At 36.5% G+C, this 19,872-nt stretch overlaps 1 long non-coding RNA gene across 1 annotated transcript; it reads right to left on the bottom strand.

Annotated features, from left to right (window-relative positions):
* Positions 1 to 7,316: 7,316 nt before the first annotated feature.
* On the bottom strand, positions 7,317 to 19,507 carry LOC140001000 (uncharacterized). Its single transcript, XR_011806170.1, has 4 exons — positions 19,452 to 19,507; positions 17,091 to 17,235; positions 10,709 to 12,964; positions 7,317 to 7,701 (listed from the first exon to the last, which is right to left on the bottom strand). It is a non-coding gene; the product is annotated as an uncharacterized lncRNA (long non-coding RNA).
* Between the last annotated feature and the right edge of the window lie 365 nt (positions 19,508 to 19,872).

Below are 19,872 nucleotides of genomic sequence, written 5' to 3'. Positions count from 1 at the left end.
GACTAGAATAGAATCTATTTTGAAAATATTTTTGCTCACAGGCTCAGAACCTGAGCTATTTTATTACATATGAGAAGCATAACTAGTCTGTTCCATAAGTAACCCCTGACTCTCTGATCTTAAAAAAAATAAAATAAAATAAAATAAAATAAATAAAATAAAATAAAATAAAATAAAATAAAATAAAATAAAATAAAATAAAATAAAATAAAATAAAATAAAATAAAATAAAATAAATAAAGGCAGCATACCCTGGTAAGATAAATATTGATTTACTGTTATAAGCAAAGCTGCTTACTGGCAGTATAATTTTCAATTGTAGTAAAGATTTTCTTTTTATCACTACTTTTGGCAATGTTAGGCTAATATTTAACGTTAGTGCTGAAGTATGCACCTTCTGATTATTTCCTAAGCCATATGGAAGACAAGAATACTTTTGGTTAGGCTTCCATACCCATATGGACGCTGAGGAAGAGGCCTGTAACCTGATAGAAATCTGGTAACAGCACAGTATGCTTACCCTTAAGCACATAGTTATGGTGAATTTCTAAGTAGTCACTTGAGTACTGCTACTGTCTGTGGGTCCACTTCAAGAGGGGACAATGCCACCTCCAGCATTGGAATTATATGAGCAATGAGACCCTTTTTTTATTTTAAAGCAAGCAATGATTTATCACTACAATTCTACTTGAGTTTTGCATGTAGCTACTTGGTTTTGAGATGAGAACTGGCTCATACCTTTCTAGTTTACAAAAAAACAACAGATAAAAGTAGATTGTAGCTGAACACATAAATATGCCCTGCGTGGGTTTCCAGTATCCTTTCTAAGGCTTTTTTTTTTTTTTTTTTTTTTTTTTTTTTAGGAAAATGAGAATTCTTTTGAAGTAGTCCTGATTTTGCAAAAAATAAAGGCTGCAGGCTGGAAATCTAGGAAGCCAACAGCAGTACAACCACCCAACTAGTTAAACTGGTTTTCTACAACAAAAACATAATATAGATTTGATGGAAAGGGATAAGTGAATGACTAGGAATAAGAAATTTCTTTGCTACTGTGGTGCTGCTCAGTTAAGAAAGCATATGTAGACCATTCCATAGGGGAAGCTTCATAGGACTCTTTTTTTCTTTTTTTTCCCTCAAAGACACTAACTATAGTTTTTGCTGTCCTAATTATTACGATTTAATAGAAACTGTCAAACTGCTCAGCAAGACACAAAACCCAGATGGAACATGCACATTGTCCTAAAAACCCTGAGATCTGAATGCGATGAGCAATGCAGTCCAGACTGACGGATGTACTAGATCACCACCAAAATACATTGAGGTCAAAAATTACTTTGGCTTTTGTCTGTTTTTAAAACAGCATTTATGGGGTTGATAGGCACTAAAAAGTAGTTACTCTGTTGCTAATATGATCTGTGCATCTCATACATAATGTACAAAGAAGGTACAAAATGCTTCAAATAGAAATGTATTGTAGTAAGCAACAGCATACATCATTATTTTTAACCATATACCACAATAAGGATTCATTTCCCAAATGTAAGCCTTCACATCTATACTGTTCTTAACCTATATTTTACAAATATAGAAAGCACAAATATTATCAGGGAAAATAAAAATATAAATAGTATACACACAAAAAAATATATTCTAGTTATTGGGATATTTATTCTTTTTTGTCTTTTTCCCCCATGATTATTCTTTTGGTGTGAGATTTTGTTTAGCCATATTTATCTCAAAGTAAATATCTACACATTTTTGATCAATTCTGCATACATTTCACAGTAAGCCCTGAAAATAACACAAACATAGCAAAAACTGTGGGATAAGCATGTGTAACTGTAACAGTAAAGCTCAAGGATGCTAACCTCCCTTACATGATAAGGCAAGTTTGAGGTCTGCTTTGATCCATGAGAGAGATGAGTTGTAAAAAGCACTTCTGTTCCCCTGCTTAAGAATGAAAGATTCCTTTTGCTGCATTATGCATAACATCATTACAGACAAGGTACAAGTCAAGAGCAAGTGGTTCAGATATCCTACTAGCATACTAAAATAGCAGTGGGACTATAAAATGATTTAGGTACTATATAACACAGCTCATCTTTAAATACCACTTATGCCATCACATTTGCCAGGAATCTTTCCTTTTTAAGCGTACTAAATGCACAGTTTCTGGTATCTGTTCCCTAGAGGCAACTTCAACTAGAATAGGCAGGTTGGTACAGCAGATGACTATCGATTCCTTACAAACTATGCCTGATGTACTGTGTAGTGATAGAAAGCCCCTTATCAGCTTGGATTCCAACCTACAGGCAACTGCTGTCCAGATCTTACAGTGAAAGATAATGTGGTGTAATTAAAGCTCATGACCTACAGATACAGAGTGCCAAACATTGCTTGCTTTAGTCAGGACTGGAAATTTTGGCTATAAATTTCTTGTGAAGATTTTTCTAATCTGTAAGAAGACATCCTGCCTAAGCCTTTCCCTTGAATATTCACAGACTCACTGTCTTGCTTTCTCTTTTTCTCTTCGCTTCTCATATACACTAACAAGCCTAATTTAAAACATCTCATGAACACCGTCTATGCAGCATTTGTGCATTTTGTGTCCATTTGCAAAGTTTCCCAAATTTATTTTAAGCACTTGAAAAATGACAGTTCAAACAATCAAAGATTTGCTCAATTTTAGCAATAAAATTTAAAATCCAAATTACACTTAGTCTGCCAAAGCCTCACACAATTTTTATGTGCAATTGAACTTTGTGAAAAGGTAAATTAAACTGTGTTTGAGAATGTTCTCAGACTTTGGGACACAGTTGTAGGTATATCTGCGGTAACATCACAGTTAAGATCAGGATGCATTTTTGAAGTAAATCCCCCAGTAGTTCCTACTTCCCGCTCTTTGGTTCAGATCAAGTTTGGAATGTGCAAAATGAATTCCTTTCAGATAAAAATAAACCTGCAGAAGCAGTCTCAGAGGGCGTCTAATGCACTTCGATTGCTAATGGACACAGGAGCAAAGTAGAGTTGAACAACAGTAAAATAACAGTAAAACCCTCTGAAATACACAGTGTGAAGGTCAGTTTGGATGCAATCCTTAGCACCAGACGCTTTCTTCCACAGATCTGTTCTTATTCGGCTCTTTTCCTAATAGAGGCATTCCCAAAACTGTCAGAGCATGTCCTGGCACACTTTTGGACAATGCCATCTAACACTCTTTCAAAAAATTTCCAAAGCCAGCTTGGGAGTTCAAATATTCCTGGGATGATTTCCAACAGGCACATTTTCAGGCAGCCACCTAGTTTCAGAGAGTGAGGGAATTTATAAGCAAAAATGTGGTCTGTTCCCTGGTCCAGCAGCCAGAGCCTGGGAACATTTTCAGGCACTTTTAGCACATGAGTATTTGGGGCCCATACCTCCAGTGCAGCTGGTGCTCTCCTGTTCAGACACCAAACAGTGAAGAGACTTTCATCTGCATCTTTTCTCAGGTCCTCAAGGTAAGGGTAAAGGTGGTTGCTGCAACAAAGGAAAAAAAATATACATATACATATATATACATATGTCTGGAATCTACAGGTCACATGGACAAAATCACCACCTGTCTCGAGCAGAGAGGGTACAAGAGCCAAGCTGACAGAGAGAAAAACAGAAAGTTAGAGAGGAAAAAAAATCTTAATAATGCTGCAGAGAGAAATTAGGAACATCTGAGGAGGGGAAAAAAAAAAAAAAAAAAAAAAAAAAAAAAGAAAAGGAATATCTAAGGGAGGCAGACATTTGTACTGTACAAGAAAAAGACTGAAACAGACCTGGAAAGTAAACTAAGATTGATTTAGAAAGTAGTTAAGAAGAATAAGAGAGAGGATGAACAGTCCTACAAGTATTTAAGCTGAGAGAAAGACCAGGAGCTGAGATGTAGTGAGACAGAAAAGACTGAGAATATCTAGAGATATGGGATGGATGACTATGACTGCAATAGGTGAAAGTCCTAAAATAGTAGAAAGTATGAAGTGGTGATAATGTAACAAAAAGATAGCTGAGAAACTACTCGCAGCACCACAGAAACCATAGGTACAGCACCTTGTGGCATACACAGACCTATTCTCTGTGTTTCTATTACATTATTTCATATCCATACAAGGGCTTAAAATCTTATAGATGTTAGTCACTTTATTATTTACAGACAAAATGAAAAAACACCAGCAAGGTGCCACATTCGAGAGCTCTTGGATTTTCAAATCAGATTTTATCTGTGCTCTCAGAGTCCTGTATGGACTTGACTTATCATACAGTTTATGTTTCAGAAAGAGTACCAAGTATTCCATATACAGTGTTGCAAGATTAGCAAAGATGTATTTAGTCTTAATGGTCTTTCCATTGCAATCATAAACGTGAAAGCTTTCCATTTACATAGGCCTTTTTTGAAAGGTCAGTTACACGGCTTTGTTATCTAACAGCCCAAACTGGCACAACTCATCTATATTGGTGCTTCAAGACAGTCTCCATAATGCCAATGTCTGCCCCTATTATGGCTCTGCTAGAACCATCATGTACCGCACCCATCCCACAGTCGTTCGCGGTACCCTGCTTAGGACTTCCTCAGCCTTCAACTACAACATGCAATGTTTGCCCCATTTCAGCTTTGTCACACTCCTCCACGTAACCCACAACAGTTTTCTGTCATCCACCCTAATATCACCATTATAGCAATCTCTTTCTGGATTTGGGCTAAGTACCTTAGATATGATGTGTTTGAGGTTGTATTGCAAGCCTACACTTGTTTTGACAGGCATTTAAGATGGACAGGGGTAGAGCTGGAGCATGTACAATCAATCATGAATGTATGAGACTGTTATTTAATTGTGTAGCTTTAAATAACTGGCAGGGCTCTTGGAGTAGGGTGGGTTTTGTTCATAAATAAAATTTGTGAGCTTGACTTAGGGGGACAGTCTCATCAACGCCTGGGGGACTTGGGAGCACACGTTCCACTGGCTTAATTAACAAAACACGTTAAGAAAATCATGAAGGTGTTCTTTTCCAAACATTTAAACCCAGGTTGGAACATAGTTAGTTTTCTTTTCATTATATAGCTGACATTTGCTCATCCTGCAAAAGATAATGTCAACACTTAACTATCTGCTAGCTGTTTTTATAACTCTCTTAATAAATGATCTAGTCCTGTCTTTTTCCTTTAGCTATACTACTACAGTTTTTTTTTTAAAAAAAAAAAAAAAAAAAAAAGTTTGTCATACAGGCAGATTTTTTTTTAGTACAAAATACCTGATTTAGTAGTAGCAGCAATAGTTATTTATTAATTAGCAATGCTTTTCTCTATGTCCTGGCTGCTTCATGCTCTTTCTGTTTTGATGCTGCTGCAAGGAAACCTTCAAACCTCCATGTACTGAGACTGTGAGGACCTATATATGTATACAGCCAGAAGAATATGACCCATAAGCAGGCTCTCTCTATTCTGTGCCTCATCTTTTATGAAGGAATTTGTTAAATTTCAAAAGAAAATAGGAAAACAAACTGGCTTCCCCAGAACAGTACAATTACAAGAATTTTATGTCAAGATAAACATAAAAAGTAATCACCTCAAATAGTAAAAGTCATACTGCAGATTACAGGAAATGATAGCCTCTGTATTGTATACCTATTCACCTGTGCATTTCACGAACTTCATAGAGATCAGGGCATGAGGCAGAAATTTGATGTGAAAGTTGTCATACCTGATTACAGTGTTGGTATTACCTATTTAGTCTATATAAATAGTGAAACAAAATTACCTAAAGCTATTCAAATCAGTATTACAGGTTAACAAAATGGAGGATGATGAGAACACCTATCTTCAAACATGTTATATGAATACCTATGTTGAAGCATAGGTCTCCTTGGGGTCCTTGTATAGTCATGAGAGAGGTTTCTTTAGAGGATATAGGTCCAACCAAAACTATGTCCAGTTGAAGAATCTGAGAGCATTTCTTACTTCCTAGAAGGCCCAGATACATCTATCTTGGGAAAAATAAATAAATAAATAAATGGGTAATGTTCTCCCTTCCCTGCCTCTCCTCTTCCTATGGAAAGGATGCTGCAGTACATTTGCTGGTAGAGTGCAAAGTTCACTCTAGCCAGATCTGAACACCCCCAGGACTAGGTTCCAGCAATGCTTGACCTCACACTGTTGTTGAGTGGTCTAGATGAAGCATTAGGTGCTTTGGTGGAGTCTCAGCCTTGCTGCTGGCAGTGCAGAGTAGACACATCCAACCTCACAGAGGCCCCAGTTCAGCTCTCAGTTGAGAGCAGCAAGAGGCATGAATTTAGGTAAGGGGTAAAAGGTTAGCAATGCTAGCACAAGGTGGCACCACGTGGAGCATCTGTGAGGCCACTTAGCTCTTCTGCCTGCCTCCACAACTTATGGCCAGGCCTGAAGCAAGCACAGTGAGGAGGACCTAAACCAACAGGCAGACTGTCAACAGAGGCCCATGAGTCTGGGCCTGCTGCATATTACACTCACAGACTTCTGTGTTTTGTTTGCTGTTGCAGCCAAGCTTAGATAGAGCATAAATAATCATCCTAAATAATGTTGTTTCCATTCCCTTGCTCCAAAGATGCAACCACCATGTTCTGGATTTTCATACAGAACTATGCAACAGGAAATTAGGAAGAGACTTTAGATTAAAAAACAATGCAGAGCATATACAGCTATTTTGTATCTTTTATGCTCAATTACGGACTGCAAGATCGCAGGGGAGCTAAAAAAAAAAAAGACTGAGCTGTATCCAGACCTGTTAGAAACTCAGTAGTTTCCATCCTTAGAGTTGTAGGAAAGTTTCAGTTTCCAAGGGGTTGTATCTCATGAAACTCAGTTTCAGTTCCAGGCTCAGAGAAGCAAAATAACTCTAAGTGTAAGGCGGCAAGGAAAAAAGCTGAACTTTGGCTTGTCAAATACATGTAACCATAAATCAATCAAGATACACAAAATTAACCATAGGTTTACTTGAAAGGTTCACAAGTTTAGTTAACCTTTTGGTAAACCTGACAGTGCTTTCAGAATGTGTGGGTGCAGGTTTTATAAAGCAAATTTTCATAGCTCAAGTCATCACCTGCACTCTGCACTCTATACATGCATTACAAAACAAGTTCTATGCTCCTTTATGCTGAGATAAATCAGATACAGTTCCCTGGAGTTGAGTTACATCCTTAAGAATGTTTCTGCTCAGAGCCTTTAAATGTCTTCTTAGAAGAATATCTTGAATTCACAAAGAAATTAGTTTAATTAATTCACAAAGATCATAATTTTGGGGAACAGAGTAAGCATTTGGACTTTTTTTGTTTTCATTTTTGTGTGTGTGTGTTTGTTTTTTTAATTATTTATGTAAATATGCCAACTCTAGGAAAAGACAATAAAAATGTTTAAAACAAAAACTGGTATCACAGATTCAATTATATATATATATACTGTTAGATAGAAAGTAAACTTTATAAAAGCATGATGATTTTAGTTAAGTCCTTACTTTCACTTTCATGTTCTTTTTTTATTATTTTTTTCTCCTAGAGAAAATGATTTCATTTTCAGGCTGAACTTGCTTTTGCAGCTTCTTTTATGCCTGCAGCTTTGTGTAATCTGGAGTTCCATTTATTGAAGACGGATGTTCTCCTGAGAATGGTCTCTCTCGGTTCTACGCAACACCCACTTGACATTTGCTGAGGACAAGAAATAAGGCAAAGGACATAATATGGTTAAAAGTCAAAAGCTATAAATACTTTCAGCCTTTGAAATATTCAGCATCTTAATATCATCACATACAAAGTTCAAGTAAAAAGCACTCCAGGTTCATTTTGATGTTGTTTCTAGTTTGTACTCAAAAGTAATATAGTATTCAGAGTTTGATTCAGTAATGATTTAATGCTTTTTTGAATAGAGATCAACACTGAAAAGTGAAGTCAGATTAGTGCCCACGCAGTAATGTTAGAATTCTGGGAGCATTTGAAGTATTTTCTCATTTTACTCCAAAATATTCTCATAATTTTTTTATTTTTCTCCCAATATGAGTTAGTTGCTACCCACTCACCAACACACAGATCAACAAACATAAACATCCAGCTAAGTTTATAATTCCTACTAAAATTAAAGGAAATTAAGTAACTGAATTTGCTAGTACCTTAATATTTTTCTAAAAGTAAATTCTCAGTTACTGTATAAAGATATGAAAAATAATGTGTGTGAGGTTGCTGGAGCAAAGTGTCAAGGGAGAATCAAGGAAAATGTAAGAAAGTCATGGAGCACTAAAGCATTGGCTTACGTTATCATTGTTTGCATTAGAATAATACTCCCTCGCACACATGCACACACACGTACACACACATACTAGCAATATACAAAAAACACATGAATAGTGAGCAACACCATCTACTTAACATAGCTCCCAATTTGATATCAATTTATCCACAGTGAAAGAAACTTAGACTAGAAACTTAGTGACTAACGCCAGATTCTTTAAGGCAGAGCTGGCTACACAGGGTAAATAATCAGGGAAATTCTCTAGGGCCTTGAGGGAAGAAAAGAATAGCTCTCATCTAAATTAGGTAGTGGTGCAAGTCATCCAGCAGGTGGGTGTGAGGAGGGAGAGGCTTATGCCTAAATCTCTTCTCTGCCTAAAAGAATACCCAGCTGCCTAGTGCCAAGGCATTTTCCACCCTTTTCAAGAAATTCAGTTCAGTGTCTAATCATATCTTAAGTACCTATCTAAACTTTGGGGGTCATGAATATCTTTCAAAATAAAGCTCAATAAATAAATAAATAAATAAAGTTCAATAAATAAATAAAATAAATATCTTTCAAAATAAAGCTCATATTCTCTCTTTCTGCTGGAAAAAATATAAATAATAATTTTAAAATCTCATTTTCTCCCATATGTTGTCAAAATTAACTCATGAATTCTGGTACAATGCTGTAAAAAGTGATAGGCATTATTTTAGGGGCAAATAGAAGCATTATATTCTTTGTGATGTTAAACAAGTTGTGTAACTTTGTTGGATATGTGCCAGAGCTAAGCCCCAGTAGTTTATGAAGAAGCTGTTAGTTCTTGTAATGATAAATCAGACTAAATGAAGGAAGCATTCCTGTTTCTGGCAGGTACATTCCAATACTGGCTGTAATTAAATGAAATCAGCTACCTCTGTGCAGCCTCACCTTTGTTGATATCTGAAAAAATACCTTTTTTTGTCATCTACTGTACATGTCTTTTCCTTAAGTGAGGGTCAGGGGAGTTTTAGGTTAGATGTTAGGAAGAACTTCTTTACTGAAAGGGTTGTTAGACACTGGAACAGGCTGCCCAGGGAAGTGGTGGAGTCACCATCCCTGGAAGTCTTTAAAAGACGTTTAGATGCAGAGCTTAGGGATATGGTTTAGTGGGGACTGTTAGCGTTAGGTCAGAGGTTGGACTCGATGATCTTGAGGTCTCTTCCAACCTAGAAATTCTGTGATTCTGTGATTCTCTCAAAGATTCTTAGGATGTCTGGACACGAACTGACAGCCCAAAGCCATTTAATCCCACTGTTTTCCTATTGAAGATTATATATGCCATTTTAAATACCAATGTTAAGTCTCTCAGTGATAATCTCTCAGTTAAACTGTGGCCATCATACTCAAGAGTCAAGCATTTAGCCACATAATTTGTCTGGAGTCTTTGGCAGCAACACTGCTCTTGGAAAGAGATTTTTGACAGATATTTTGGCCATCATTTTTATTATGAAAAGGAAAAAGGCAAGTGTCTATCTCACTGAAAGCTGTGCAAAAAGAAAAGGGGAGGAAGGGGGAGAAAAAGTAAAGAAGTTGAAAGTAAATATTCATCCAGAGGATAGCTGAGTAGCATAGATGCAGATGGTTAAATCGCAGAAAAGCTCTTTTTAGGAAGCAAAGAATTCCTGTCTTTTTTTTTTCTAATTGTAACTCAGTTCCAGTTGCTGTAAGCATAGGGAGCCCTACTTGAGCTCTGTCAGTGTTGTAAATTCAATAGTATATGTCTGTGCTCACAGCAAGTTAAATTGACATAACATTAAAACATCGGTCACTCATCTGTGCTAACTCCTGGTGCTATTGACACTTGCTGAGCTGACCTGGTGCTTGCATACCAGCAAGTGACACATTTTTAGAATAAGTCTCCAATATAAAGAGCTTTGTATGGAAAAAAAATAAAAAATAAAAGGAGGGGGGAGGGGAGGGACACAACACTAATTTGTTACCAAAGCAGAGCAGTAGGAGGAATAGAATTCATTGTTTCTCTGAGACCACAAAAGTGCCTAAGGTTTCTTGTTTGTTTGTTTTTAATGTATCTATATTGAAGCATTTTTTTCTCAGTCTTGGTATGTGCAGCCTAAACCAATTTCTCTACATAATAATTTTATCCTGTTGGAAGGCAGCATCACCTGGGGAGGGGTAAAGAAGTGTAAAAAAACTAAGTCATTTTCTAGGTTCAGTTTTTCCACTTAAAAACATGGCAGTGCCCTTTTTTCCTTAGACTTTGTTTATTTGTTTGCTTTTAATTTCAAAGGCTTTTTAGTAGATTTGGACAGGAAAGTTAAAACAGCAAGGGTTTTGATAATTGTAATCTTTTGCAATCAAATTTATGACATTTATAAATATAGATGGATGGATTAAAATTCCTAGACAATGGAATATTGTTATTGGCCAACATCCTAGGCTACATACCTGGTATGCTGAGGTATAATCAAGCATTGGGTAGGGTTTTATGTGCGAAAGCAATGCTTGACTGGATTTAAATGGTTTTGATTGGAGCCGATATGATGCATAGTTGGACATAATGTTCATAATTGCCTATTTTTCTTGGCAAACAACAAGGTGCTTGATGACTGCTTTCTGAAATGTTCACATCTATTTCTTTGTGAAGTGTACCACAATTTAACGGTAATTCTAAACAAGCTTGTGTTGTAGTCCACTGGCTTTGAGAGAACACGTTCTTCATTGACTTAATTTCCTCATTATAGCAGAATTGCAGTATCTCCTTTGTCAAGGTTGAATCTTGGTCTGGTTTTAATGACAATTCCCACAAACACCTTTGTTCATTCTCCTCTTTCTCTCTTTCTTTTCCTAAACACATCCTAATAACATCATCAAAATTCAGTCAAATCTGTAGAGTCTCATGTTTTACTCAGACAGACTAATTTTATGTTGTTGTGTTTTGTTTTGTTTTGTTTTTTAATTATTGTTGTTGTTGTTTTTTCATTTCTAATTGACACAATCCTGAAGAGGTATTTTGAGATAGGCATTACAAAGCTATAATGATTCAAGCCACCTTGACACAAACATGCACACACATTTTTCCTTCCCAAGGCAAAGCTCAGTCTCCAAAGGGCATATGTTCACTATCTTCCTTGCATAACATCTTTCAGGGTTTAATGAATGAGCATTTTCCAGACTGGAATGAACAGGAAGGACAGTTCCAGTCATCCTCAAGCAGAGCTTCTACCATTGCCATGACAACTATCATGCCATGGAAGGCCTTTTTCAAATGCTGGGGCATTCAGGAAGCTTTGCCTGTTCATTTTTATTTTGTTTCTCTTGCAAAATGATCTGAGGTCTTTACTGTGTTTATCTACTGTTTCCTCCTGGGATGTTCCTCAGCATTCTCTGGTAAGATGATTCCTCAGTCATACAAATCTTGAACCTGAGAGATTGTGTAATGACTGCAGACATTACAAGCTCAGGTATTCCACTCCACCACGACCCTCAGTCTTTTCTGCTGGCATTTTGCTCCATCCTTCTCTATTACACCTATATCTGTGTCCTTACCACATGCCAAACTATTTTCTTTATCTCTTTTTCCTGCTTTCTTCCAGGACTGAAACAGCGTAGGAATTGATTCACCCAGATCAGTACAAATTTTCCCTGTATTTTGGACAAATCACAGGAGTTTTGAAATGAGATAAACGTTTCATATTCTTACATAGAACTCTGAGTGGCTTCTGCACATAACCATCTCAGTCAATCTTTGTTATAAATACCAGAGATTTAATTGACATGTAGGGTAGAAAGGTTTCAATGCTGAAAGGAACTGTGCATGTGCAAAGTGGCTTGAAGATGTGGAAAAGTTCCACTCCAGATTTGGTGGGCACTGGAAAATCAGATGATACACAGAGATTCAGCATCCCTCCCTATCTTCATAGTTTAGAAGTTGTCAACTCTGGACAGTGCATCAGAGGGAAATTATTATTTTCTCATGTTTGATACAAGAGAAAAGCTACATGGGGATATATTTAAAACTGCCATTTGAGCTGAAGTAAAGAACATGCCCATCTGGCAAACCAAGTTTCTTGTTCTAATGACAGAACATGAGCAATCTCCAAAGTCCAACATTTTAATCGGACAGATGATCTGTTCATTGCAGCAAGCCAAGCATTCCTCCAGAAAATAAATATATAAATAATACCATTTAAGCCCTATTGTTCTAATGTGAAGAATTCCTGGAGTCTGTGCCCTAATGCAGGGGAAGAAGGCAGACCTCAAATGTACAGCATAAAAAGACTCAGCTTAAGCTGATGAGAGAGGGACCAACAGGGTCCTGAAAAGATGGCATCCAAAACTGAGTGTTTATCATGGACCATTGCCCACTCATGAAGAGACCTGAGGTAACTGGCTGGGGTGTGTGAGAAATAGACTGAGTGTCCCTCTGTATTTCCCAACAAACAAAGTCATTTCCACAGAGCCTGGAAGGAGGAGCTGCCAGAGGGGAATCCCGACTTGTCTTTTGCACCTCCACAATGTTTCTCTTTTCTTTCTTTATAATTAGGCCATCTGTAAGGCAAGGGCAGAAAGTTCCTCTTCGGTAGGGGTAACTGCTTCTCCAGCTAGCAGTATGCTGGTGTCCCAGACACCATCCACAGTACTCAGAGCAGGCATTTAGCTTTGACAGACTTGCTGTATTTTTTGATAGTTTCTCCAGGAGAGCTAGGGGAAAAAAAAAAAAAAAAAAAAAAAAAAAAAGTTCCTTAAAACCATCTCATAATGTCATTTCTAATCATACATCCAGAGAAACTTCATGAAATATACTTACTTATGGAAAAGCCAAAATTCAGAGTATCATCTAATATTCAGTAAATTTACCATTTAAAAGACACAGACTTCACAGTTTTTTCACTGTAGCTTGGGATTTGAGTGATCTGAGACAGCTCTGCCCCAGCAGGCCCTACAAGCAATAAACAAACATTCCCCAGCTCATTTGTCAGATTTTTTAGTGCATGATGAATTAAAGCACTGAGAAAAGAAGCCAGAGTCTGCTGGTTCTCTGTATGTGTTGGAGTGCTCGACATTTGCTGATGATTTTGAACCTGCTGTATTAAAGAGGAGTAAGAGGCAGTGCAGATACATTTATTTCAGTTTGGTAAAGTCAATTGCAAATCAGATGGTTCAAAGCTAAATAAGAGTGTCTACATGAGTTTAGCACTGATTTAAGTGAATTAGTTTAATGAAAAGGTACAGGTTTGCATAAAGATGAGGTTTCACCTTTTTTGCTCCCTGACAGCTGTGCTCTATTCTGTTTTATGTGAAGAAGGCAAAGGAGCAGAAGGGGAGAAATGTCTTTGAGATAATCTCATTGGAAAGAAAGAAAACAAATATGTGCCCTGCCTACTCCAGCTGCTCTCTACCCCAGGACTAACAGTTTGAAGTGAGCTTATGTATAAACAATAAACAAGATATTCTTGGAGCATTTGCTTTGAGCTAGGATTGTGTATAAGGTATTAGGTTTGGATGTTCTGTCAAAGTATCTACTTTATTAAATTAGACTTTGCATCTCAAGTTCATTAAGATAGCCCTAAGCAAAAGTCTTTTATTCAACCTCTCTTTTAAGGTATGAAGTGTGAATTTGATGAGTAAAAATAACTTGAGTGAGGAACGTCTAAAAATGGAGGAATTAACCACAGTGATATTTATGCAGCCTAGAGATGGATTTCAAGACACCTCTTTAACTCCTTTCTTCCTGCTGTAATCTTTCTCTCCTGTTTGCATACTCTGTTCAAGAGCTTAAAACTAATGCTTCAAAATGGGAAAAGGATAAAATGTGAGCTCTAGTGCTCGTGTACATCTCTAGAGGATCTTTTGGCAATTTGTCATGCCATTTTTTTATTCACAGAGAAGAAAAATCTACCATCTTGTACAGAGTTTGAGAAGCATATTTGAGAAGATTTTATTTTCTCTTCCTTTTTCCAAGTAATCTTAAAATCAATCACTTGGACAAGATGCAAATTACTAATCTTGGGTCAGGCTTGTAAGAAATACTATCCCTTTAGCATGTGCGTGTGTGTGTGTGTGGTAATAGCAAATCATACTGTTCCTGAGAGCAATTGACATTATTAACTGAGTTTTTCATGGATAGTTATGAACAAGTATTGTCTGTATACAATTCAACAGAAACCTCAGGGGAGAAAAAGGAAAAAAAAAAAAAAAAAAAAAAAAAAAACAACAAAAAAAAGAGCATAAGCCTTAAAGCAACAAAAGCAGAATAAATACTTCAGTGATTTTCTTGAAGCATTAATAACTTGACAGCATCTACTCATTCACAACAAAGCCAGGGCAAGCTCAATGTTTTCTACTGCTGCAATAAATAAAAAATTGATGTTAAATCTCAATACTTAAGAACAAATGACAACCATTTAGAAAGTACTGTAGTCCTAAAATGTCCCCAAAAAATTGAAAGTGATTTTCAAATCACATTGTATAGTGTTTTCTTTTAGGGAACATGATCCCTGGTGCCTTTAATAAAAAGCTGGATAACAATTCCTCTTTAATTCCCTGTGATTTCACCCTTGAAATGACGGCTCTACTTCACTCACCTACCATTACTTCTAACCACAAACACATTAAGTTATAAAAATGGTACAAATCAAGTAGACAAATAATTTTAAAACATTTCTGGTAGGTAAGAAAAAAATAAATGGAGAGAGAAGTATTCAGTTTTGAAGTATCTACCTCTTCCTTTTGTATCTCAATTTTAAATTCTGTATTCCAATACTGATTTTCATGAAATAGCACTCACTGTATTGGTGACCTTATTGTAAAAAGCATAGCTGTCAATATGAGAACAAGTGTTCAAAATGGCAGAATCGAGCTACAGCATTTCCAGTGTTGTCTTTAGCATCTCTTTCAGACAATCAAGTAATTTCAGGTAACCATCATTTTGATATGTCTTCTGTGCTATTTGCTCTCTTAATCAAAGAGCAGGATATATTGGCATTCTACAGACAAAGAAAAGGTTCTTAAATGAATCATCCTATTTAATAAAATGTCCCCTTGCAAACACTGTTGTCCTTGATAAGTGCATGAACAAATAAAAGAATGGAAAAGGGTAATTGTTTGGTTGAGATGTAAGGGCACACAGAGTGGTTAGCTCTAAATAACCTGGTCAGCAGCCCAACTAATCTACTGTGGTTTGTTTTCACAGCTTTGCTTGGAACATCAGTGCTGATGGCCTGATACTCCCTGCAGAGCCTGGGAGAGAATGGTAAGTCAAGATACCAGCCACACAATGCTTCACCTGAGAGGCCAGAGATTTGGAGGAGGGAGAATAACAGTTTGTAAAAACACTCATAAACTTCACTGGATTTTTCTTTTCTTTCCTTCTTCTTTCTTTTTTTTCCACTTTTTTTTTTTTTTTTTTTTTTTTTCCCCAGGAAACTTCCTGACAAAGCTGCCAAATACATTGTGAGGTCATTCAATTAAGTGGAACATTTTCTTTCTTTCTTTCTTTCTTTCTTTCTTTCTTTCTTTCTTTCTTTCTTTCTTTCTTTCTTTCTTTCTTTCTTTCTTTCTTTCCTATTTTAAATCAAACATGATTTTTTATATTTATTTATTTATTTTCAAACCTGGTATGATACAGTGACAGATGAATGGAATCCAATTTCTCTCTAGGGGATAACGCACCACAGTAGATTCCTGAAGGGTCTGTGTTAACCATTCCAAAACCTTCTTGTGCAATTCTGCCACTACAGACAACATCCCCCTTGTAAGGTCCAGGAAAATCAGTGTGATCAAGCTTCAGATTCAAGGCTGACCTCACTTTCTGAGCCTCATGATACAAGAATGAACTCTGAAGAAACCTACCCCACGAGCTGATCCCGCCTTTTGTCCTCTCTTTGCTGCTTGGGGACTTAAAAGCAACCAAATTGCCTAAGTGAGATTTCACAACCTATTCAAAGCAAAAGATTATTTGATAAGACCTTCCTACTTAACTATGTTTTGAGGCATGACCCTGCATGGTGTTGTTTCCTGCTAAGGTCCATCATCTTCCACTGAAACCACCACTGCGTACACATTTAGGGACCTTTGCTGCCAATAAGGTCCAACGGGAGTTTTGCCGCTGTGACAGACTTGTCCTCAATGTATGTATGGCTAGTTTAGGTGGCTTCCTACTCAGCATGTGAGCTGTTAAGAGTTAAAATAACAGAACTAACTGTGCCCTTTCTTTTTCTATAATAACCTTCATCTATAATAACCTAAGAACAACTTTAAAAGTCAAATAATAAAACTACTGCAGTATCACAATTCAGCAGTGACCAACAACAGGTGCATATGCAACAAGACTAGTATATAGTAATAGGTCCCTTATTTATGTTCTTACCCTCCATGAATTTGCAACAGAAAGCCTTCCTGAGCCAGACTTAGAAATAATCACAATCTGGCAAGCCTACTGATCTAAGTACTTACTGAGTGCCTATTTTCCTGGGAAATATATGAGGATGGTTACTTCCCTTGGGAAATTATTTAACTCAGGGGGTAAATCAGAATGATTAGTGAGGAGAATATAGATACTACTGCAGTTTCCTAATTGTTTTCAAATGCTAAGGAGGGTTTTCTCTTGTATAGCTATCCCCCTGTCTTTAACTAATCTCACCAGAAGTATCTCAGTTCATGAATCTGAATTCAAAACTGAGGACTGGACAAAATAAAACAGACTGAAATTTATTTAGATATCTACTTCATCACCAGAAGTATCTGTAACTATTTTGTTATCTAATGGTAGTGAATAAAGACCTTAAATGAAGTAAGAATATAACAACTTGAAACCCAAACTCCAAACCTGGTGTTGTCAACTAGGCTTTCTAAAAAGCACACAAATATGGCTGACAACCATAGCTTGACTCTCTTGAAATGAGTCCCTGATCATTCCACGGGAATGAAATTCTCCTTTTCTATCCAGGACTCAGTTGTTGCAACTTGAACAGCTGTGAAAGGAAAAGGAGAAGAAAAACAAACCAGAAATATTTGACATTAGATTTTGGAAATAATTACTTTTGTGTTATAAAAGATAGGGTGATTTATGACAATATGATCATATCTCATTCAAGCAGTTTCAGACTCAGATTTTTAAATATATTAAGTGCATAACATTCATTTTTTGACATGAAGTAGGTTTCAGTTCTATAAGGCTGGAAAAGATAATGCTAATAAAGAATAGTAATTTGGAGGTTGATAGAAGATGAGCATTCATTTTTTTCTATTGTTAGAGTTCCTATATGATCTCCTGAATTTCCTAATACACTGTAGTGGATTATCTAGCTCTCAAATATGTTTTGTGACAGTTTAATAAGAGAGAGGAAGAAGCCATTTCTTAGTACAGTATTTCAGGAATAAGTTCACTCATGCAATACCTTGAGCAGGGGCGAAAAAAGGATAATCTGTGTAAAAGGAGATCAGACATCCAGTGCTCATCCTGAAACTATTCCCTTTGTATTGAAAGCATGTAAGTGCTGATTTAATGAGCTCTGGGTAAAGGTGTTGGTTTGAACAAAGTGTTAGAGCACAGAGGCTGCAAACAGGATGCCATTAGCTGCACTTTCATGAGAGAGGCTGTTTGAAAAGTAAATAAAAAAATTTATTCTAACGTGAGAGATTCAGCATATGTGATGAAAAGATGTGAGTTTGACACTACATACTTGAAGTGAGACTTCAGTAATAAGAATATTCACTACTTGAAGATTTCTGGTGGGTTCTGTCTCCATCATGTATGAAAATAATTATAAAATTCAAATATTTATAAATTACATATACCACACCGCAGCCTTCAGTATAATTTTTAGAGAAAATGAAATATCTTAATGCTAAAGTGCTCCTAGCCTGCTGTTTGGAGAAAATGGAATAAGAAATTCCTACGGTGCCAGATGATTCCTTCTTTGTTGAACAATATTGAAATCAGCTTGATTTCCCATTGATGTTTTGTTTTTCTAATTGTGTTTAAAAGAATAAGTGCTGACTACGCAAATGTTGTGCTTATGGATACGAGGACTGAATATACTGAATTACAAAAGTGCTGTCTTCATACAGAGAATGGTTTGTTTAGGTTTTCTTTGTTATTTTGTAGGGGAGTATTTTCTGAATTTTGACTAGAAAATTAGTTTATGGATAAGAAACATTGGGGTCTCATGAGTGTAATTCTGGCAACCAGTAACTAAGCTTAAATAACCAGGCATTGAAATATATATGGCTCAGCCAAGATACTGTCACTATTCAGATAATTTAGATGCTGTTTTCATTGTGTTTTATCAAAGAAAACGGGGAACAGAGTGCCTTCCTATTTCAAACTCTTTTGGTTTAATACAGGTTTTCAGAAAAAAAAAAAAAAAAAAAAAAAAAAGTCTTCTGGTTTCAAACAAGTTGTGGGGAGCAAGAAGAAAGACTGATAAAACCAAACCTTAGTTATGTTTTGTTTTTCATAGAAGGGAAGAGTGAAAGTGACAAGGGATATTTATTTACCACATATCTACTATCACCTTTGAAAGCAAAAGTAAAAATTCTCAACACATAAGAAAAAATATTTCAATATTAAAGAAATTTAATACACTCATTGACTGAAGCAAATACACATACACACAAATACACCCTTTTTAAGATTCAGAATTATGTCTCGTGCATAACGAAGAAACATTGTTAGCTAACAGAATTTTTAAATGGGTAGGTAAAGACAGAAGTTCCCGCCTCAGCCCAAAAAGTTCATGTGGTCTAAGAATAATTTCCATCTGCCAAAAGAAAAATCATTGGTTTCATACTTACAAGTTACAATATTAAATTGCTTTTACTGAGTACAGTAGCCTAGGATCAGTCCCTAAATGTCAACCATTGTATAAACTGTTGCAGTAAAGCAATTTTTCAATCTTTCAAATAAGTGCACTGTATAATTTTATGGCTTTGGTCTGCATGCACGGTTCATACACAACTGTTTTAAACAATGACAGGACCAGCCTGGAATGAGGAAGAGACTACAGGGAGGATCCAGCCTGACAAGGAAGCAAACAAAGCAAAGGTAAAAGAGGCTTAACGGCTGACAGACACACATGAATTTTAATTATCCTTTCCCACGTGCAGGTTGTTGCAACCTCATCTCACCCCCACACCTCTCTGTTTCTCTGTTATCGTCTTCACTGCATGTCTGTTCTCCTCTCACCTCTCCATATCTTGAAACGTCCTTGCCTTTCTCTCCATGCCTTTGCTTTGTCCTGATCTCCACCTACCCAAACCCCTATCAAACAAAAATAAGAATGTTTGGAACTCACAGGGTGTTTCCTGACAGGCCATTGCTCATTCCTTTCCTGTGACTCAACCCTTCTCAGCCTGACTACTCCTGTGTGGTAAGCCCTACATTTCCATGTACACACCCTCACCATGTATTTTCAGCTGGTAAACTCTTCAAGGTGAAGACTGCCTTTTTCCTTCAGTGTTCAATCAAACCTTGCCATGCATTCTTGTGTGCTCAAAGTAAACATAAATAGAATGCATTTTCAGAATTATCAAGGCTAATTAGCCATAGTAGTAATGAACTATGGTATTTTTAGCAAACCTTAACTGCAGGTACATACCTGTAATGA

This window comes from Anas platyrhynchos, chromosome 1 (genome assembly GCF_047663525.1).
Source record: "Anas platyrhynchos isolate ZD024472 breed Pekin duck chromosome 1, IASCAAS_PekinDuck_T2T, whole genome shotgun sequence".
NCBI classification, from domain to species: domain Eukaryota; kingdom Metazoa; phylum Chordata; class Aves; order Anseriformes; family Anatidae; genus Anas; species Anas platyrhynchos.
The sequence above is the reverse complement of the archived record's forward strand: the minus strand, read 5'-3'. Positions and strand labels throughout refer to the sequence as shown.